We start from the raw sequence: 20751 nt of genomic DNA, 5'->3' as shown, positions 1-20751 counted from the left end.
GTGTAGTTCTTGCATAAGTTACCGCTCACCTCTGTCTCTGTGCGCTAATGTATGTATCGCACATTTCGATATACTTGCTGCTGACGCAAAGGCTGCTTTTAGTTCTAGCCCGGGATGCATGCTGCACATTAGCATGCTTAATTTGCAATTTTTTTGTTACCTCATTCCCATGTAAATGAAGGCACAAACAGATGAATTCACTCATCTTTACAAACCGCCTTAACTTTCACGGCCTACATCTACATATCTCATGTCCTCGTCATCTTCACAGCCGTACTAAAGCATCAGCTGAAACTAGATCCGAAAAAAGCTCTAGAAGTCACATGAGATATCGAAAACCAAATGATGTTTTTATCTAGATAGGACTGCATTTTAAAAGTGTTCTGTCATGATCAACCTTATCATATTTATTTATCTTTATCTTGTAACTAGCTCTTGTTTTGTTTTTTTTTTTTATGTGAAGACATTTACCAAATATAATTTCCTACTGGGATTAATGTTGGTCATTGTCATTGTCATTGTCATCGTCAATCCCTTCAGCTGTTCTTATACCTTTCATCTTTGCTTATTTGCCTAATGGATGTCTTCTTTTCTTGCTAACCACTTCAGCTGCTCTTACACTTTGAATGGTTCATCTTTGAGCTCATTTTCCTAATATTTGCATCCTCATCCCTTCCAGTCTTCCTCCCTGGAAAGACCGCACAAGATGTGTGACTGGCTGCTCAGTTCTATGCCCAGCCATGTGTCGTGCACCGAGGACTAAGATGCTAATGAACGAGAGGTCGATGAGGCGGTGGAGGAAGGAAGGATGATGACGAGGTGCTGCCGAGGGTGAGGTCACGCAACTATGTCGCGTGTAGTGTCCTGTAACAAGAGCTTCCTTTGCTCCGATTATTCCACAACTTTAAGGCTCTTTGCATCATTCACCTGACAGCACAAGAAGATCAAAGCCCACGTTTATTAACTGACACTTATCTGTATGTTGGAATGCAAGATTAGTTCTTTGAAAATGCAGGGATCTTCTTGTCCGGATGAACAGGGACTAAGCATGAGCTATTTGACAGTAACAGGGCATAAAGAAAAAGAAATGCTTGATCAAAATTCAGTTTTCTTAACAACGACCTTTAGAAACGGAAAGGGACGGTGGTTGAGATTCATTTCTGTGGATGTGACCCATGGAAAGGTTGTAGTGTGATCAAAGTGTGCTTCTGGAGAAAACAACACATCCTGTGGGAATGAAAGATGTACTGCAAAACAAAAAATAGTTTTCTTCACCCATTTTCATTGGCCTTTCTGTCCGTTCTGTTTAGTATCACCTCCCACCGCCACAAAAAGTGCTAAGGTCTCACAATGGCTTTGGCCACCAACGTGACTACCGGAGAAACGTCTTGCCGAAGAAATTGCTGACCATGAAATATCATATATCTCACAACATGCGTTTACTTGTATACCACTGATATATTCAATTACATATCTGTATGAGCTTGCAAGAGAGAGAGTGTGGTCATCACGAGATCCGGTCGGCTGGAAGTATTTTTTCAGGAGAGATAGCAGAATTGTGAAAGAAACAGAGCTGGGAGAGGAGACAGACAAATGTCCTATGCTATTTTTCTTTAATGACACGACGCATAATCTAATTCGTAGATTTTTTTTTCTTTTTTCTCGACTTGTTTTTTTTTAAGAACCACTGCTATAAAGAGATTGTCAGTTCACAGGAACTGTGAGTTCGGCAAGGTGATTCGTAGAATTACAGACAGAACGAAAGAAAGAAAAACTAGTAAATAGACAAATGCATCCAAGAAAGAAAAAAGAGAAACGAAGGACCGAAAAATGAAATAAATAATAAAAAATGAATGAACTAACAAACAAAAAGTTAGCAGGGAGATGGAGTGAAGGCTGTGATAATAGCAGAAGGATGATGCTACCGGAAGCGTCAATTATTCTAGCTATTTACCCAACTCCCAGCACAACTCTTAATGATGCTACACTAATACGGGTACTTATTGATAATTATGGTGTCATTTTGAAAATGTCCAACAGAGTTGGTCCTGGTTCCACTAATTACTTTCAATACTTTTTAGCTCTTAATTGCCGGACCTCGAGTTACAAGGATTTTCTCTCGTAAATTGAGTGAGAGTGAGCACCTCTCAATGCTTAACAATGTCATCATTTATTTTTTCTTAAAGATATTTCTGGAGCTGAAAATCACTTGAAAAACTAGACCAAGGCGATGGTCTTAAGAGAAAGTTCTCTGGGACAGTCTGCTGACATTATCCGAATTTCCTGTCAATCCCGACAGCACTAGCGGCATGGCCAGGGGGGAATAACCTCAGGTCAGCACTGACCATCGCGAAATGTCGAGCATCTGAGCGATGAAGATATCGGAGCTACCAGAGAGGTGGTAATAGGGAGGGGTAGGGAGGGGCGGGGGAAGAAGTAATCTCCAAAGAGACGCAACTATTATGAACATCCTACGTCATCACATATTATCTCCCCTTTCAGCCGGTGGTTGACGTCCCTTAGCATCTCCATTAACCTGCGCTCTCTGCACACAATGGAGCAAGTCGATTACACCTACAGAAGAGTCTGTCGAAGCAAACTTCCGGCGCTTCTGCGCCTGTCTGAGCTGATGATAATCAACAGTCTCTCGGTGTCTGAGGTCAGTTGGTCGAAGGTCTGCCCGCTGGGGTCTAGGGTCTGTCTTCTTGCGATGAGGAAGTTACTCATATCGGGTGGCAGTTTGTCATCTTCGATGTTATATCTTTGACATGTCCTTGCTGGCATGTGCTAGCTGGTCTTGCACGTCAGCTGTTTATAGATTTCCTTAATGTTGAGGACCTACCCAAGGGCTTCCCCCTCCCCTTTAATGATTGGGTTTGCTTCATGAAACGAGACATTAATTTTCAAAATGTGATGGCCCACTTCCCTTACGATCCCAAAGTACATGCTTCAAGCATATAATACTTTTTTGCGCCTACAGCTGTGATGCCATCTAATGAACTCGCCTAAATGAAGCTATTTTGTGGCTTAATCACTGAATTCTGATGTAGCCTCGACCACAGAAACATTTCTATGCGCGGCATTTGCCTCATACTGCGGACATTTCTGTGAATAACTATATTCGAAAGTTTATATATTGAAAAACGAAAGAAAAATTTCAATTTCTTAAAAGCTTATAATTATTAGCTTATGATGAACTAAAAGCAGTCAGATTTACAGAAAGCAGTTTACACTCCTTGACCACCTCAAAGTCCAATTGCCAGTTATCATTACTTTAAGTCAGCGTTCTTCATAATTTCATATTGAGCATGAAGTTGTTTCTCTCCATTCTAAACACAACCACCGAAACAAGGCTCGTGCATACACATGCACTGAGTCGATCGCCCATCTGATGTGACTGTAAAGAGATGTTCCCATGAAATGTTTCTTCACTATGATACTGTGAACAGTATAGGTGATGATTTGTTGATACTTTCATTTCCTAGACACACTCTGGGCTGGCTACCTCGCCGTTAACTAACCTTAGTGGCTAACTCGGTATTAAAAAAAAGTCTCCCCCTTCCCTCACTTCCACTCGCCCCACTCTCTTCTCACTTTAATCGTCTGCATCTGTAAATTTATTATCATCAAGCAATAATGGCGCCTTGTTCCGGAGTTTCTATCGCAGTTTTTAAACGTGTAATTATATCAATTTTTTCTAGAAATAATAACATCTAAACTGGCAAAAATCTGCGATATCCCCTCAGCAAGTCGATCACTGCAATACCGGGTACGCACAGAGGAAAACGGGAGGTACTGCGAGGTGTAAGAAGTTGACAAAGGGAGAAAACGCTTGGCAGCATCCACACACTCTTTGTTGTGTCCCTTGGATCATAATAAATTTATCTTTTTCCCTTCGCCTTTATTGCTTCATAGTGCATCATCGATTAATTGTAAATAACTTTTGGATTAATTAGAGATTTAAGTGAATTTTGTGTTTTCTCTTTATTTTTGATTTTATTTACTGTATTTATAGCTAGGGGAATTCTCCAGAAATCATACCTGTGCAAACGACTAATAGTCTTCGCCATAACATCGCGATAATATTCCCCGAACTCCATTGCTCCAAAACATCGCAGTTTGGTACAACTCATGCCATAGTTTGTCGGTATGGGGTAAGAGTATACGGGTATGGCAAGTATGTCTTTCAAGAACAGATCGGACTGGGTGTAAAACACGATGGAAGGAATAGAAAGGGTGTGTAAACGAGACATGCTGCCGACTTCGATTCCTTGAATGTTAGCATGAACCTCGCGGACTTAACAGCCAAAGACGAAGCCACAGAAAAAGGTCAGCCTGTCCAGCCCCAAGAGGCTTCTGATCCCTGAACTCTATTAACTTTTTTTTAAATTTCAACACTAGGCACACATCTCTATTTTTGGCTTTTTTCACTTTAACGACAAAAAGCCAAAAAAATCAACGGTTGTGTCCAACTTTCTCTTAACTTTGTTCATCCCTCCATTACCAGCCGCTCCCTTTTCCCTCGCATGGGACCTATTCCTTTTCTACCCCCAAAAAAAGGTGTCCGTGTGCAAAATCCGAATAAGAATGTGTCATCATCATTCACCTTTTGATGCCAACTGACGATCGTCGGTCGTCTGCAAAAAGAGGAATGACTGCATAAACGCAGCTACTCAGACTTTCAGGTTTCAATGGTGGTGAGTACTGAATGGAGAGACCAGTCTATTTCTAAGTTTCTCAGCTTATTCTTCCTTTCGTAGGACTCCACAAGCCCTACTTTCAACAGTCAAGTGGGGTAATCTGATCTGGTTTGGTCATGTGACCAGACACAACATTCGAAAACTGTCCTCTAAGGCACCTTGGAGGGAGGCTGAAGAAGCGGTGACCAGAGGAAGAACTGAGGAGTGGACTGGTAGTCACGTGCAGGACCTGCTTACTCTCACCAAAGACAGGGCTGAATGGTGGACTCTGTCAGCTGCCCCTGCTCTCCCCACCCACCCAACGACTGGAACCAGTCAATGGACGAATGACTAACTGATGTCAGCAGCGAACCAGAAAGCTGGAAGCGATGAGCGGCGCCCAAAATAATTTCTTTTTATCATTGTTTTAGTGTGCATAAGAAGGTTAATAAAACATAATTATTAAATACTTGTGTTGTTTCAAGTGTCACACTCTCGCTCTCAATATGACTTTAACATGTTTTAATTAACAGCTCACCTTTTAATGTCTCCCATTAGCCAAGAGCATTGTAAATGATGGTGACAACGCGTTTATACTGTGTTTTTATGTGTCTTAATGTATGTTTGTGAATAAAGTTAATTATTTTGTTTGTTGAATATAAACATTTTCCTCATATTTATTTCCGATATTTATAGTTTGTTGGTGTTTTATATCTAGATGGAAAGAAATTGCAGAGTTGCACATGACAGTCAAAGTGACATGGTGGTCAAGGTTTAGAGTGTCAAACATTGCCCTATAGTCGCCATTATGCACAGTGACCAACGAATGTTTTATCAGCACTTAAAGAAGGTCACTGTCACCTCCGTTATCTGCTGCCTCTCCTCGTGCTGAGTCCCAGAGATGGACACTAATGAGATGGAAACACAAACATGCAGGCACCCAGACCTCGTGCATGTGAATGGCGCCCAGACTCACTTGGCAACAGAAAGGACCCAGTCATCAGGTCGGGTTTGAAGAGTGTCTTCGAGTGTCTTCGCTGTCTTGGAGGCGTCCGAAGAGTGACTGGTCAGCGAAGGAGTTGTCTGGCACCCGAGCAAATGAATCCGATTGTCGCTCTTGTGGAATGAAGAGAGGCAATCGGAACACCGCTAGTCGAGTATTGGAGGACAATTTCCAGCCAAACCTGAAATGATGAGCATGTGGTAATGTGTTCGCTGGTAGACCAGTGACAACACTTTCTCGTTGCCATGACGATGACTTCCAGGTGTGGCATGTGTGTGCATGTTTGTAAAAATTATGGCAATGATATTAATAATATTAATACAATGTAAATACTGCTTAAACCAGTAAATGATCAAAACAAATAATTTTTATTTTTATAAATTGGATAAGTTTTCTCTGTACACGTTTTGTGGAATAGAATGTGTTGTCAATTTGAATTACGTTATAATTTTTAAAATAATTTTTGGGATTAGTCCCTTTTCAGCCTTGAAATAATTGCAGACAGCAATATAGTAAAATTTATCTTCAATATCAATAAGTTTTACATTTAATACATTGTCTTTGGGCTCTTGGTGTATCGCAAAACCGCTTACCCTGAACTGGAAGGTTGTTCTAAACTTAAAGTAAATAACACAATCCTTTGGTATAATAAATTAGTAGATTGTTTCGTAAGAGAAAGATAAAGTATACATTTTATAACTCATATATGTATATATATATATCCCTATAATGTTGTCAAATAAATTCTTGAGTATATCTGTCACATAAACTTATTCTGACCTTATTTGTAAACCAGTTGGGAGAAACGCCAATTCCCCCGCCGATACCAGATCCATGACAGACCTAAGCTATTCAATAAATCTCTAATTACAGTAACACAATCCGAGTGGACTCCATTATTCAATTTGGGGACTAGTCGGCTTCCAACAGGTTTCTGTACACGAGAGCACATCAGTGGCGGAAGCTGACGACGGTCGATGCACGCACGTGACCTCGCGGGTCTCACAAGCTCCTCTGCCATCAGAAACCCTAAGTGGTCTGTCCGGAAAGTATTTCTGTCTCAGTAGTGACCTACTCATTGGCGGCTCCATACTGTCTGTTCTATTTATTTCATCCACTCTTTGGTATTTCCTGCACGTCTGATTATGTCTCACTGCATCGCATTTCGTCGCGATGACTCATTGGTCCGAAAACGCACGTGCACCCTGTCGTCAATCACTCACAAGTGCACGAATTTTTTTTTCTTTGAAAATACCTTTGGTTTTGAAACGAATGTTAACATTACAGCGGTCCACTGTGTGAAGCCGATGGACCTAAACAAATTCCAGCTGAATACAGACCAAAACCTCTTCCAATGGAAAACAAAATGTTAGACATGTATAAATAGGTCTTAGCTCAAACAGGGAGGTAACAAGGCTGATACCATGATACTATCGCAGGTATTTGAGACTCAATGTCTAAAAGAAAACTCCTCCGAATCTCATGGATGGAACACACAAGACAAACGACTTCTTAGGGAGCGCAGACGCCATCCTCATGGGACACGAGAAAACAAACCTTCTTGTAACAGTCATAAAATGAATGATGAAAAGAGAGTTCTACAGCTGTTCCCCCAACGTCCAATTAGATAAAAACAAATTATAACAATGTCCTTCACCGTCATGTAATTTCAGAATGGAAATGGGTTTAAAAAATTTTAGAAACCGCTCAGCAATATGTCCTCCCTCTGTAATTTACTGACCTTCTCAATACTAGAAGGGCAGTAAATGTCACTCACTTAAGATATCAATTTTTTTCGAACATTCAAATTGCTCATTTTTCTCATGTCCTTGTTTCGGAGATTTGCTCATCGGCAAATGGCGCAGGAGTGAGCCAAAAATCTTATCTTTAACTTCATTCCTCTGAGTTTTTTCTTCTTTTGATTCTTCTGTCTTTTCCACCCGTTCATTGGAAGAATGTCATTCTTCAGGCCCATTCGCCAGAAGCAATGTGGTTGCAGAAGCGAGGAGAAGGCTCACAAAACTCAAGAGCTCTTTCAGGTTTGTTCATCAGAAGAGATACAATTGCAGAAACTAAACGAAAGGTACAAGACGCAAATAAAATATTCTTCGGGCTTGTTCACCAGAAGAGATACAGTGATGAATGAGAAAAATGGTGACACAGCAGACCAGATTAAAACAAACAGAAACTAGACGAAGACACAAGCTTAAGCAATCCTTCGGACTTGTTTGCCAGAAAAGACTCAGTGGGGAATGAGAAAGCTGGAAACAGACCATGCTAGAACAAACAGAAGAAAACCAAATCAGAAAGAAAAGCGGGCTTGGAAGCTTTTTTTTTTCTTCTTCTTCCTCTACAGATTTTTTTGTTTACTTTTTTCGTCTCATTCAAAATAACAAAACTTCCTTCGTCATTTGCATGTCATATCCGTTTTAGTTCCACTTTGCCTTGTCCAACCACTCCCTTGTCACCTGCTGTTTCCTCCTCCCTTCCTGTCTCTACAGCCCTCACTACATCCCTTCCTCCGATCCCCTCACCCCCAGCTGTTCCTTTGTCTCTGTCCACACAGGCAGCATCTATTGACCAAACAGTTTCATACCGTCACTGTCAATACCTCTCACCGCTCGTTTGAACCCAAAAGGAAACTTCTGGAAATTTTCGTTTTTCTTTCTTTTATTTTCCTTCTTATTCCAGTTCAAAGACCGCGGTCGGAATGATGTGTCGAATGAAACCACGAGCGGCAGTCGATGGAGATTCCTCGATGCAGATGACTGACAGTGCAGGGTGCCTGTCACTCGGTCGTCGCTGCTGAAGAGGAATTGACGAACAGAAGCTGAGGGTAAGAGCATCACCGGTCCTTAACGACCTGCTGTCGGCGAGAGAAGAAAGGATTTATTTGGACTCACAGTGCCAATGATGTTCAAGAATAAGTTCAGAAGAAAGCTTTTCATTTAGATATTTTCTTTTTATCTTTACAACCCTGCTTGTCGTATAAAAAGTTATGCCCCTATTGCTGATTCTACACCACAGTTCAGGCCCCTGAGAAACGTACAGCGTTTTATGGAAGAGAGACTCAATGAGTTCTTCTCTTCTTTCTGCCAAACAGGAACACATTTTACTGCTCTACTTTCCTCTATTTTCCCCCAGTTATTGTGTCTGAAGACTAGGGCTGCGCTTAGATGCAAACTAGCCCTATAACCCACACCTGTCAGTCTGTAACCATGACGACACTAACAAATCCGCAGCGAGGAGTAGAATCTTTCGGTTTCCCAAATACATTTTACGAACAACATTCCGCGTGGTCCTGCTTCTCTTCTCCAAGACCACCAAGAAGGTTTTTCCCCGACTCCACCCTCCCTTGCGATAACAATTAAATAAGGGGAGACAACGCAGCAGGCGTGCAGGCGCCAGCTGTGGAAACAAGTTGTCTGCCCACTAAGACGAGTCCAGGGGTCAGGTGCACGACACGCGCTTACATTGTTGATGCTGCATTAACTGCCCCTCCTTGCGAACTACCCAACCATGACCTACGCGAGGTGTCGTTTACCTGGTCCCAGACGCTCCGTAGAAATTTCGCGAAACTAATGAGCCCATCGTTTCCTGGAAGGAAGGAAGAAATTGCAAGGAAATCCACTAGCGTATCTGTGGTCTGTCTGCGGAGTCGATTTACATCTGTTCTTCTCAGCAGCTCTGGGGAAGTGGGAGGAACACGAGTAAGTCCGCAAATTTGATTGTGCGTACGTGGCAGTAATGAGATCGCACCAACTGATCGTCCGTGGGACGCATGCGTGTATCAAGGCTCGGCAGACCCTGGCTCTGTGCCACGACTACACCACCAGGGTTCTAGAGGACGTCTGTTTGTCTGTCTGCTGTTTTTTTTCTTCAAGAATCCATAAAACCCTTTTATGTGCGGATGGTCGTTGAGAAAGCGACAGACATGAAGGACTGCAAGTGTACACAATCTGAAACTAATGACAGCCCCACAGGATCTTAAAAACATTCACGATCCTATCACGTGCGACATTCATCAAGTTTTACATTCCATTGATTCGCTTTTTATGTTTGATTATTTTTAATACTATAAAATCTTTTGCGATAAGAAATCAATGTTTAAAATTATTCACATTATTTCCGGAATGGTGGGTTTCTTTGGTGCGTTTTTAGTGTGTCTATGTTCAATTTTAGACAGAAACATATTCTGATTTTTGAAACTACCTCACACACACTTACAAATTATCGCTCACCTTTTCTACGAATTTTAGTATCCACAAAATCAGTTTTATGCGAAATGGAAAGAGAAGAGGGGACTTATTTATTAATTAAAAAATTTATTTGAAATGCACAAAAAGAAAAAAATAATTTTCACATCCGGTCTCCGGATTTTATACGTGTAACTTAAAATACAAAAGTGTGACGGGAACTGATGATAAGATTTTTAATATCCCCTGACATTTTTATAAAACAACGTAAAACAAGGATCAACTATAAGTATAGTATTTGTGTTTAATGTGAAGTTGGCGACTTCCCACATGCTATAGAAGGCTCTCCTACACCTTCCCTCTCTAACTACACTCTACAGAAACACAAACAGCTCCCTTCACAGCAGATAAGGAAAGAGTGCAAAATAATTTCAGGAAGATAACTCTGAAACAGGTAAGTATTCAGAAGCTTCGATGTATTTCTTCAATTGTAAAGGACAGAGATAGAAAAGAAAGAACAGCGAGAGACTGAGAGATTATCAGGACAGAAGGGAGCAAACAAGCAATGAAGGGGAGATAACCTTAGGTGGAGCTGTATTACGGCAAAGCTCCTGCTTGTAAATAGGAATCATATACAGAGAGGACAAAAACCAGCTTTCCCAGGCTATGAACCCAGAACAGCAAGCTCTCGTTGTATTTGATGGCAAGGGTTTAGCTGTTGCACCATGGGAAAAAGGGGAGAGAAGGAATGGAAATATTTGTTTTTGTTTGAAAAGAGATTCAAGGAATGACGAAAGTCGCATTCCAGCAATAACTGTGCAGCGTTCTGCTTGGCAAAGTCTCAGTAAACTTTGGGGCACATGTACGCAAAGAAAGTGAACAGAACATCCGGGACACTTGCCGCCTAGCCTCCCCTGACTGATGAAATTTGTTGCTTCCTCGAGAATTCGAATCGTCAGGTGGTGACTGTCGTGGCCCTCAACCACTGCAGGTCCATTAAATTGATTCTTCATTTCTTTTCTTTTCTTTTTTTTTTTTTTTTTTTTTTTTTTTTAAGAAACACACACTTTTACTAACAGCTCTTTTTTCGGAAGGAAACTCCTAAACAGAGGTTTAAAGCTTGTCGTGTGCGTGACAAAGTGTGGAATAATATACCCCAGCTCGAGATACCGGCAGGGATGGGGAGTAGCTGTAGCCTAGCTACAGCTACTGTAGCCGGCTACAAATTTTGTAGCTTGTAGCTTAGCCGGCTACAAATTAAAAAAAAGTAGCTTGTAGCCGTAGCTACATTTTAGAAAGTAGCTGTAGCTTGGCTACATGTTGGCTACTTTCACGACTGTAGCACTCTAGTAGTGTACAAAGTATAATGTCTTTGGGTTGTAGATTTGCATCTATATTCCAGAATGTTCAGCACGGCAGCAATGTAAAAGATAGAATGTCTTTGTGCGAGGGCGGAAATGATGTTCAACAATGTAGCAATGTTCAAAGTAAAAATGTCTTGTCTTTGCGCGAGGGAGGAAATGATGTTCAACAATGTAGCGATGTTAAAAATGTCTTTATTGCGACGAAATAGAATGTCTGTGCTAGAATGTTCGAGGGGAGGGAGAATAAATAGCAGGGCTGACAGTGGTGGAGATATAAAAAATCAGACATGGTACCCCCCGACTCAGTGTGAATGTGGCAATTAAATATTTAGAAAATATTTAGAAAAATGTTCATTTTATCAAAAGTAATGTTTATACCATATTCTCAAATGCATCACTTTGTAGCTTATGCATTTCTAAAAAAAAAATTGCAAAATTTTACTGCTGTAGCACAAGCCAATCTTGAGAAAATATGTTCTTATAGTTTAGGACTGGATGTCAAAACGACAAACAGAGAAATTCAAGCTTAAAGATTTAAAATAAATATATCTTGTATCAGATCATTTTTGAAAAATATATTTCAGTGTTTATATGCTACATTTGACATCCTACTATATAATTAAAGTCTATTCTAGTATGCCAGGACTATACTTTTCACCCTATCAGCTTTTGGAAACAATTAGTTTGTGTTCCTTTCTTTGTTTTCAGTGTCAGTGTTAGAAAAAAATGCCTTATGATCTGCTTGCCTAAATTAGATTAAGCAGTGTTTTACTTAAATTCCATGCAGACTCATTTATTTCAATGGTCTGTTGTTCATTTGTCACAGTATTGATAAGAGGTTGACATTTTTCATCACCACATAACCTAACTTATTGAAAATTCCACCAGGTACCTGATACTTAAGCATCTGTTTAGTTTTCATTTCTAAGTAATAGGGAACAAATAGTTATAGAAAACAAATGTTTATCGGAAAACTTATATAATTTCTTTTGTCACTAAAACAGGATGAGGAAAAATATCCAGAAATGTTTAATATAATCGTAAAATACGTGTACTTATTGTGTGAAAAAGGCCGGGGGAGGAAGGGGGCAAGGAATGAATGAAAGCATTTATGGATTCACTAAATAAAATTGTCGGTATATCGCAGTTCTCCGTTTCATTATTATAATAAAAACTTTGTAAAGCAAGTAATAGTGTTTTGTGTGTATGTTTGATGTTTGTGTATGTTGCTACAGCCAGCTGGCTACAGCTAACTTGTTATAACATCACGCTTTTAAAAGTAGCCAAAAGAAGCTGGCTACATTTTAAAAGTAGCCCAAAGTAGCTGGCTACTTTTTGGAAAATTGTAGCTGTAGTGTAGCCGGCTACATTTTGAAAAAAAGTAGCTGTAGCCTAGCCGGCTACAAATTAAAAGTAGCTTGCCCATCCCTGGATACCGGGCACAGTCGTAACCGCTGCTCTCATCTTTCAATGTCATCGCTGTATGTGTCATCCTGAGGTAGCAATAAGGCTAGCAGTCAGCCAAGATTTCTTGGTGAAATCAAGACTCCATAGTTTGTCATCACTGTAATCATTGTTGCTGCGATAGCAGTGGTAGTATTTCTTATTCTCTACAAATGAAATGTCTGCTCTAAATTACAGATGATGATGGCACTATGTGATGACTGTTTGCTTTGCTGCACGCGATGACATTTGTACCGCTCTTCACACAAAGGGTAGGAAATTGTATCAAAAACTAAATAAATATTTACTGACGGAAGTTCTGCCTCAGTCTTATTGGAATGTCTGCTGTAGTCATTCACTGGGCTCGCTGGTTTTACAAGCAGAATGTCTCCGGGCTGCATTTAGTAATGGTTTATTTGAAAAACATCTTGTGGGCGTGTTCCCTAAAGAAAAAAGTCCTTTGGGCTTAATGCCATTCAGTCTGTGTCCATAAACTCATTCAGGGTTTAGAGCTCATGCTCTTGTCATCAGAGCTTTGCTGAACAAAGACTTCAGACAAACGTTCTCAGGTATAGACTGCTCGTCCGTTTGTTCTCAGTAGCAGACAGAAATACTGAACAAAGATCATTCAACCATTCTGCCCCTTCGACGGTCCATGCCACATGATAAAAATAAATTTTTAAACTCAAGAGGTATTCTGCTTGCTGCTATCAAATATTCAAGAAGAATCTGTTGAAAAAAATTTTTTTTTTAATTACTACAAAACATGCCGGGTAGACTACCCGAACCAAACAGATGAATAGAAGAACAGAAAACGGGCCACTTGTGAGTATTACAGAATATGTTGTAATCTACTCGTAGGAAAAGAACCGAATGAACTCGCCACAACAAAGTAGGCTGTCTCCTCCACTGACCCCAAAAGGTCAGACACCATCAGATCACGTGACCTATTCCCTCCGTTTTTCCGCCCATCCCATCCATTACCAAACAGGATTTCCTTCAGAGCGCGATTCTTCTTGGAGAAAGTTTCCAGGCAGAAATGTTATCAGCTGTGAATCGAGAAGACATAATTTTACTCGGTGTGATTTATAATAAGAGAACATTAATTTTCATCATCCTGTGACAAGTTAACATCTAAAAATAGCAGCTGTGGACATGGAACAGATGACTCGTCAGGCTCCAAAGTTAAGACCCGTGGGCGTTTCATAGTTTTGTCTTTGTGTAAACAGCTTCTTTGAATCACTTTCGAGCCATTTGAAGCTGAAACTTTTTGTCTTGCGAGATTTCAACATCTTCTCCTGCTTTTGTTTGCGCATCAAAGGATTTACTCAGACAAATCGCATTTGTTGCCGGGTCTCCGGGTACACAGTTGGTTCTCTCCTCATCAGCTCGTCGCTGACGGAGCATCCAAAAGCAGAAAAGGTGTAAAGAGATGATAATGAGATGGCGTAGGAAGATTTAAAGAGGGGAACAAGAAACTGGGGGGAAGGGGAAAAGGAGAGAAAGAAAGATGGAAAGCGTGGAAGAAAAAAAAAAGGAAAGACACAAAGCCAGAAATAAACAAAAAACGAAAGTTAGCAAATAAATCACCAAGAACTTTATATCAACTTTATATCTTTATACTGTCTGAACAGTATTATGTCACTTTCTACGTAGTATCTACATCAAGATCACGGACATACAAAGGCGGCACTCAGTCTCCAACACGCGCGCACGTGCACGAACACATGGCAGGCGCGGAATGTCGCCGTCCGTCAGCTTTATGCTCTGTAAACACCCTGAGCCTGCTGCCCACGTATCCTCAGAAAGTCTTATTTATGTCATATGAAGAGCTCGACGATTTTAAACAATCGATATTCGATTTTTTCCCTCCCATCCCTGTTCTCGCTCCTCGCCTTTTGTCTCATCGTCTTTAGTTGTCAGTCGAGACATCAACGACATGTTCAAGTGCCTGTCTGGGTTAGGGTTAGGACCAACACCGTAATCAGCTTCTGTAGATGATGATGATGAGGAGGAGGAGGAGGAGGAGGAGGACGGCGGCGGTGGCGGCAGTGGTGGTGGTGGTTACGTCTAAAGCGCTTTACCCAACTACCATAGGCAGAATCAAACATAAAACTATAAATCAAACATAAATAATTACAAGATATCATTCCACGGCTATAAATAAAAACAAAAAAAATAATTCATCCCTCTCTCTTTCCTGCAATAAAATATCAAGCTCTACATCACAACACTCAGACACAAACCTGCCGACTGTTCTACAGAGCGAAAAACCAGAATCGTAATTCAGCAATATTTCACTGTCTTCACAAACTGAAAGGTTTATGACTTTATAGTTTATATCTACAGCTCACTACTTCATCCTCAAGAAAAGATATAATCTACTCAGAAGGATCTTAACCGGAGATCAGCTCGCTGGGTAACATCGCCATCATCTAGAGAGGAAAGACCACACCTCGGACGGGAGGTATACTAGGTACAGAAAAACCTTCATACCACACAGTTGCTTGTGGTAACAATGTCCTGCTATGTTTACTAGACATCGATGTCTTGTAGATAACTGAATTTTGTCCGAGCTCTCTATACATTTTTTCTTCTTTTTAACATAATAAAAGAAAGTTAAAAGGAACCTCGGTCCAATATTCTTTTGAGAGTTTGCCGAGTCGACACCTGCCTGTAATTGCAGGCTCCTGTCAAGATCAAGACAAACACGATTTCATTTTTTAAAGGTCAGCTTTACATTTATTTGGGTGACTGGAATTATCTTAATTGTTCGCCCCAACCTGCTAAACAAACTGAATCCTTTACATGTCTCGAATAACTCCATCATCTGAACATGGCTGCCGTAACCGTTTCCAGGTGCTTGACACCTTTGACTCCCAGTCGAGGGAATTCAAAAGCAACAGCAAATAAAGAACATTCCGAAGAATTAGGAGAAGCAAACAAGAGGAGCCGAAAGTGTCTTGAGCTTGAATTTATTTTGTAGAATAGCTTTTATTTTTATTTCCCCTTACATCCCTGGAAGTGGTGGAAAACAAATATCTGACATAGTACACAGTGACCGGGATCTGTCACAATGAGCATGTATCGTGTATCATGAGCATTCTCTGTATAAGTGTGCAATAAAGCGAATTTCGATCATAGGACAGAAATAATTTTCGGAAATTCTATACTGTTTTGATATTACAATGGATCAGACATGGTTTATAACATTATTAAAATTTTTTTAATCAATACAGATGATAATATAATTATAACCCGGACCTTACTCATTTGAAGGTACATTACCAGCCCAGAGCATTTCATGGTGTGGGGCCTTATAAACCAGAGGTAAAGTTAACCCCAGGGGTGGTAGCTATGTTTATAAACACGGCTCCAGAAAAATGCTGAGGAACACTTGTTATTTGGCCATCGAAGGAAGCTAAATATTTTCACAATGTGCGATAAGTCTGGCAGCGGCTCTGCACTCAGAGAAATATACAGAAAGCAACAAAAAAGAGGTCGACAGTTTGTTCGAAGGAAACACGAAACACGTGTGATTCATGGGCTTTAGTTCCTTGACGGAGAGAAGATGGGAGGAGAGCTGAGCTGAGAGGCGACTTTTTTTTTTTTTTGCCCTGATCTGGGTGAACAGCCAAACACGCTTTGCCATCTTGACAACCCTTCAGTCATTCTGATCAAAATAAAAACCTACATTCCAACTTTGACCTTAACCCTCACCTATCACTAAACCTAACCCACGCCCCAAAGCTTCTAGTGAGTGAAACATGTACACAAACTCTCTGGAACAAACAAGTGTTTGTATATATATATAGAGCAAAGAAAAAAAGCTCCATCAAATAAAGAACCTACAACATTTTTAATTGAAATGCGTTACCCGCAATGCAACAGCTGCTTCGACAAAAGAAGTCAGAGTTAAGTTATTTGGAGTACTGCCCATTGCACCATCAAAGGATAAATAAAAGATGATGTTGGCATGCCCGGCAAACCTCCTTCCAAAAACAAAAAGTCGCTGCATGAAGAGGTATGGACAATTCGCCCTCATACAGCAGCTATACCGGGTATTTACGACTAATTACAGCTAAATTACCGTGTACCTATGATGAGTTGGCAACTTGTTCCACCAAGTACCCGTATTTTGCACAAAGTTGTGGCTTTCCTCAAGAAGCTTCAATTTATTTTTATTTTTAAAGAATACAGATCTTTACCATTACCCAGCAACTTATAGCATTGCGTGTATTGTTTTTCTTTAGTTTATGGTTCCTTAAAAAAAAATATAAATGAGGATTTGCGTGGGAGGAACTTCACTGCGTGTTGTGGCTGATGAATGATCGTGTTATCTACCCACGCACGCGCTTTCTCGCAGAGAGTCGACATGGTCGGGGATGGAGGCAGAGAAAAGTGTGTGTGAGAGAGAGAGAGAGAAAGAGTGTGTGTGCAAGGGTGATCGTGTCCTACCTGTGCTCACAAACTGCTAGATATCACAGGATGTACGATTCCCTGACAACAGACAAAACAAGACGCTGACCTTCCTGTGTCTTTTGCTTCTAAGACAACAATTCTCGATGATCATTGGCTGGTCCATAGATTGGTTGATTCCTCCCCACACACACTTCGTCTTTCCACTCCATCCTCTTCTTTGCCGCTGTCATTTCCCCCCCCTCCCTCTTAAAAAAAAAACCGTTTGTTCGTTTAATCGCAGCCGTTCTCTGTTTCTCCGCATATCTTCCCATCTTCCATCCCAAATGACCAATCAGATGGAGAGAGCGATACCGTCAAACTTGCAATTCTGTTTTCTCAACTCTCATCAAACAGCGATAATGTGGAGCGGTGTCTTTGTCAATGTTTACAAAGTGTGTTTGTGTTTACGTATCCGATATTGAGAACACAGATGCCTACAAAGTCAGGGCTGAGATTGTCCTCTGGTTGGCACTCTGTTGTGTGCGTGCTTCGCTCCTGTCTTGAGGAGTTCAGCAATCTACCTTCAAGCCTTGTCACGGACGGGTGGCAGGCAGGGCGGGTGAATGAGTCAGCACGTGCTGAACGAGTGAGGATGGAAGCGATTAGCCCCTGTAGAAGATTCTAGAAGGCGATGGATGGATACATACAGTATGATCAACAGTCACCGGCCAGCGCTTCACCTTTCATCGAGACCAGGAGACCAGGAGATGCCAAGATACTAGGGCGGCAAATGGAGGCTGTGTTTTCCAATCATTTTTATATCCCGGATTCGTACAATACATTCGGAATTGTATACTATTTTTAAGTAATTCCCTTTTAAATTCCTTTTATAAATTGTTAGTAGGCACAACTGAGCCTAGGAAGATGTGCAAATCGTGAAGGCTTCCAATTGACACAGACGACACAGCTGTGGACAGAGCTGGGAGAGGTTTGTGTTGTCATTTTAAACAATGTCCTGCACAATCATTTCGACAAAGTTTGTCGAAGCAGTTAAAACGCTTTTCCCCTCATCAAAGCCATAACTTGTCTGCTACAGTGTGGTGGTTGCCATAGAAGTCGGCAGGTCACGAAGTCCCAGACTGTGCTGGTTCTATAAACATTTTGATAAAAGAAAACTTTTAATGCAAATAAACTACAGCGATGTCTACTGCAGATTATGAGAAAACTGGAAGAGAAAAGAAAGAAAACAAAACAAAGTGCTCACAAAGCACGGTACGAATTCCCTTTGTTTACAGTTTCGCAATGCAACGTGTTTCGTTAAAAAAAATTAGGCTAGAATGGTATGAGAGATCAGTCCAAGTGCAATATACAACTGCCAGAAAAGCTCTTTCCTGGAAAAGGAAAAAGGAAAAAGGAAAGTGCGATCTAATAGCGAGAGGAAACAGATGATTAGAAATGATTATGTTTGTGTTCAGAATGAAGACAACGAATCAATGAAATGTATGTGTGTGCGCGCGTGTGTGTGTGTGAGAGAGAGAAAGCGGGAGGTATGATTGCGTGCGTGCATTTGTAGTTGTGTACATAGGTGCCTGGAAGTGAGTGCACCTGCTATTCTATTGCAGTTTATAGTTAAAATAATGAATTCACTGGGCACTTGTCCTTGTGTATTGCTGTCTCTGTGTGTTTTCTTGTTTTGCTTCACACACACACACACGCGCGCACACACACTAAAAGGAAGCTTGCATATGACTAAATGCCCCTTCACATGCCAGATATTTGCATGCTGAAGAACTCAGTATATAACCACGATTATTTTTCGTCTGTGTGAGTGTAGATGCTCGACGGGGGTTGAAATTACTCAGCCTAGAGCAGAAGTTTATCTTAAAACTCCTGCAGGATATACCGCCTGTTATTCTTACCGGTGGCAAAATGCATTTTAAGTTTTTTCCAGAATTTCATTTCGCGTTTTTTAACCACATCAGTAAAACGTCTTCTTAATTTATTTTTCATCATAACTGAAGGTAGATGACTAGTTAGCAGAATTACATTTTTTAATCATTTACATATCTGAGGAAACGGTTGCCAGTAAAGTGGCGCCATTGAAACCACTCCACCTTGCGGATTATCTCCCCTCGTAAGGGTCTGGGGCGGCCTAGCAAGGAGCGTTTGATGTTATCACACTTTCAAACAGCTACTTGATTCTCAACAACCGACAACCTGCATTAACTGTTGAATTGCCTGTACCTCTAGATGTGCTGCACCCTCAACATGCTCCCTCACTTTTACAACAACGTCTCCGCCTGTTAGAATTATCGCCCCCTTGTTGCATAAACATTTAGACAGGCCTTTAGACCGCTCTCAGTGCTGTATGGGCGCCAGCAAAGCAGAGATTACAACGAAAAAAAGATTAGAGTGCAGTAAAATTATATTTTGTTTTGCTGTGCATTTTAGTTGAAAGCCTAGGACAAGGGATTGTAATAATAAAAACAGATCATGTCGATAACCGATTGGAAAGGAGGAGTCAGAGTATCATGATATCTTGTGTGTAATTTTATGTTAGGAAAGCACAAGAGATTTTATTTTTAATATGTCGAAAGACTTTCATCTCTGCAGCAGATTTATCAAAATTCCCAGGCGTTTAAGTTTTGTTTTCACATTTTTATCACTTTTCCAGTTTTCATAAAGATATAAAATGATAATTTGGGGGCTGTCGTAAAAGGGAGGCAGAAAACCTTTAGGGATATCGGAAGTTTTGTTTGATATGAGCTATCGCTGCTACGACAGCTTACGTAACCACGTGATCTGCAGAAATTAAAAACTTTTTATACTTCAAAGAGCAAAAGTATGTAGCCGAGCGCTGTAATCTTGCAGTTTACATGCGCCAACACAACAACATAAAAAATAGTGAGAAGTCTAGAGATGGTCCGTCTGAACTGAGAGGAGAACCTGACTAGTTCCATCCAGCATGGACTGCGACGATCAAAGTCTCGAGCTCAAGAGTCTGAAGTCCGTAATTTAGGATGTCATGTATACATTTATTATACAGTCCGCACCCTTTGCCCTCTAAGACCTCTGACCTATGACGTCAGCGCAGATCGCTATGTCCGCGATGTGGGAAAATGTTGCGAGCTGCTAAATTATCCGAAAGGGAACTTTACAATAACTGTAAAAAGTTTTGACAGTTCGCGGAACACTCCGCAGAGAAAGTAAGTCTGGCCTTCTGTCTTACCTCCTGGACCCGAACCCACCACCCTCCAGCCCTCCCGTCATAAGTACACGCTCTAGCGGCCGTCAGATGCCACTCGCCAGATCATATTGCTGGCGTGACCCGTCTGACCGCCGACATAAACAAATCTGATTGCCTGGCCAGTCTGTCGGTTGCTGAAGTCGAACCCGCTCAATCCCCTCCACAGAACATTTTCTGGAGATTCACATGTCGCGGGCCGTCCCTGAGCTTCTTACGTTTGTGCAGACCCTGAGGTCTTCTTGCACGAGAACGGAGAAGACAGAGGGATCAGTGAGTGATAGGTAAGTAAGAGTATCAAGTCAGCGAAGTTCCTGCGAGATGGAACCACTTCCTGGAAACACAAACCGAGCGTCCGTGAGTGCTTGCGTGCGTCTGTGTGTGTGTGTGTGCGTACGGGTGTATGCTTATTTGTACATGT

Source organism: Pomacea canaliculata, linkage group LG8, assembly GCF_003073045.1.
Source record: "Pomacea canaliculata isolate SZHN2017 linkage group LG8, ASM307304v1, whole genome shotgun sequence".
In the NCBI taxonomy this organism is placed as follows: domain Eukaryota; kingdom Metazoa; phylum Mollusca; class Gastropoda; order Architaenioglossa; family Ampullariidae; genus Pomacea; species Pomacea canaliculata.
This window is presented reverse-complemented; position numbering follows the sequence as displayed.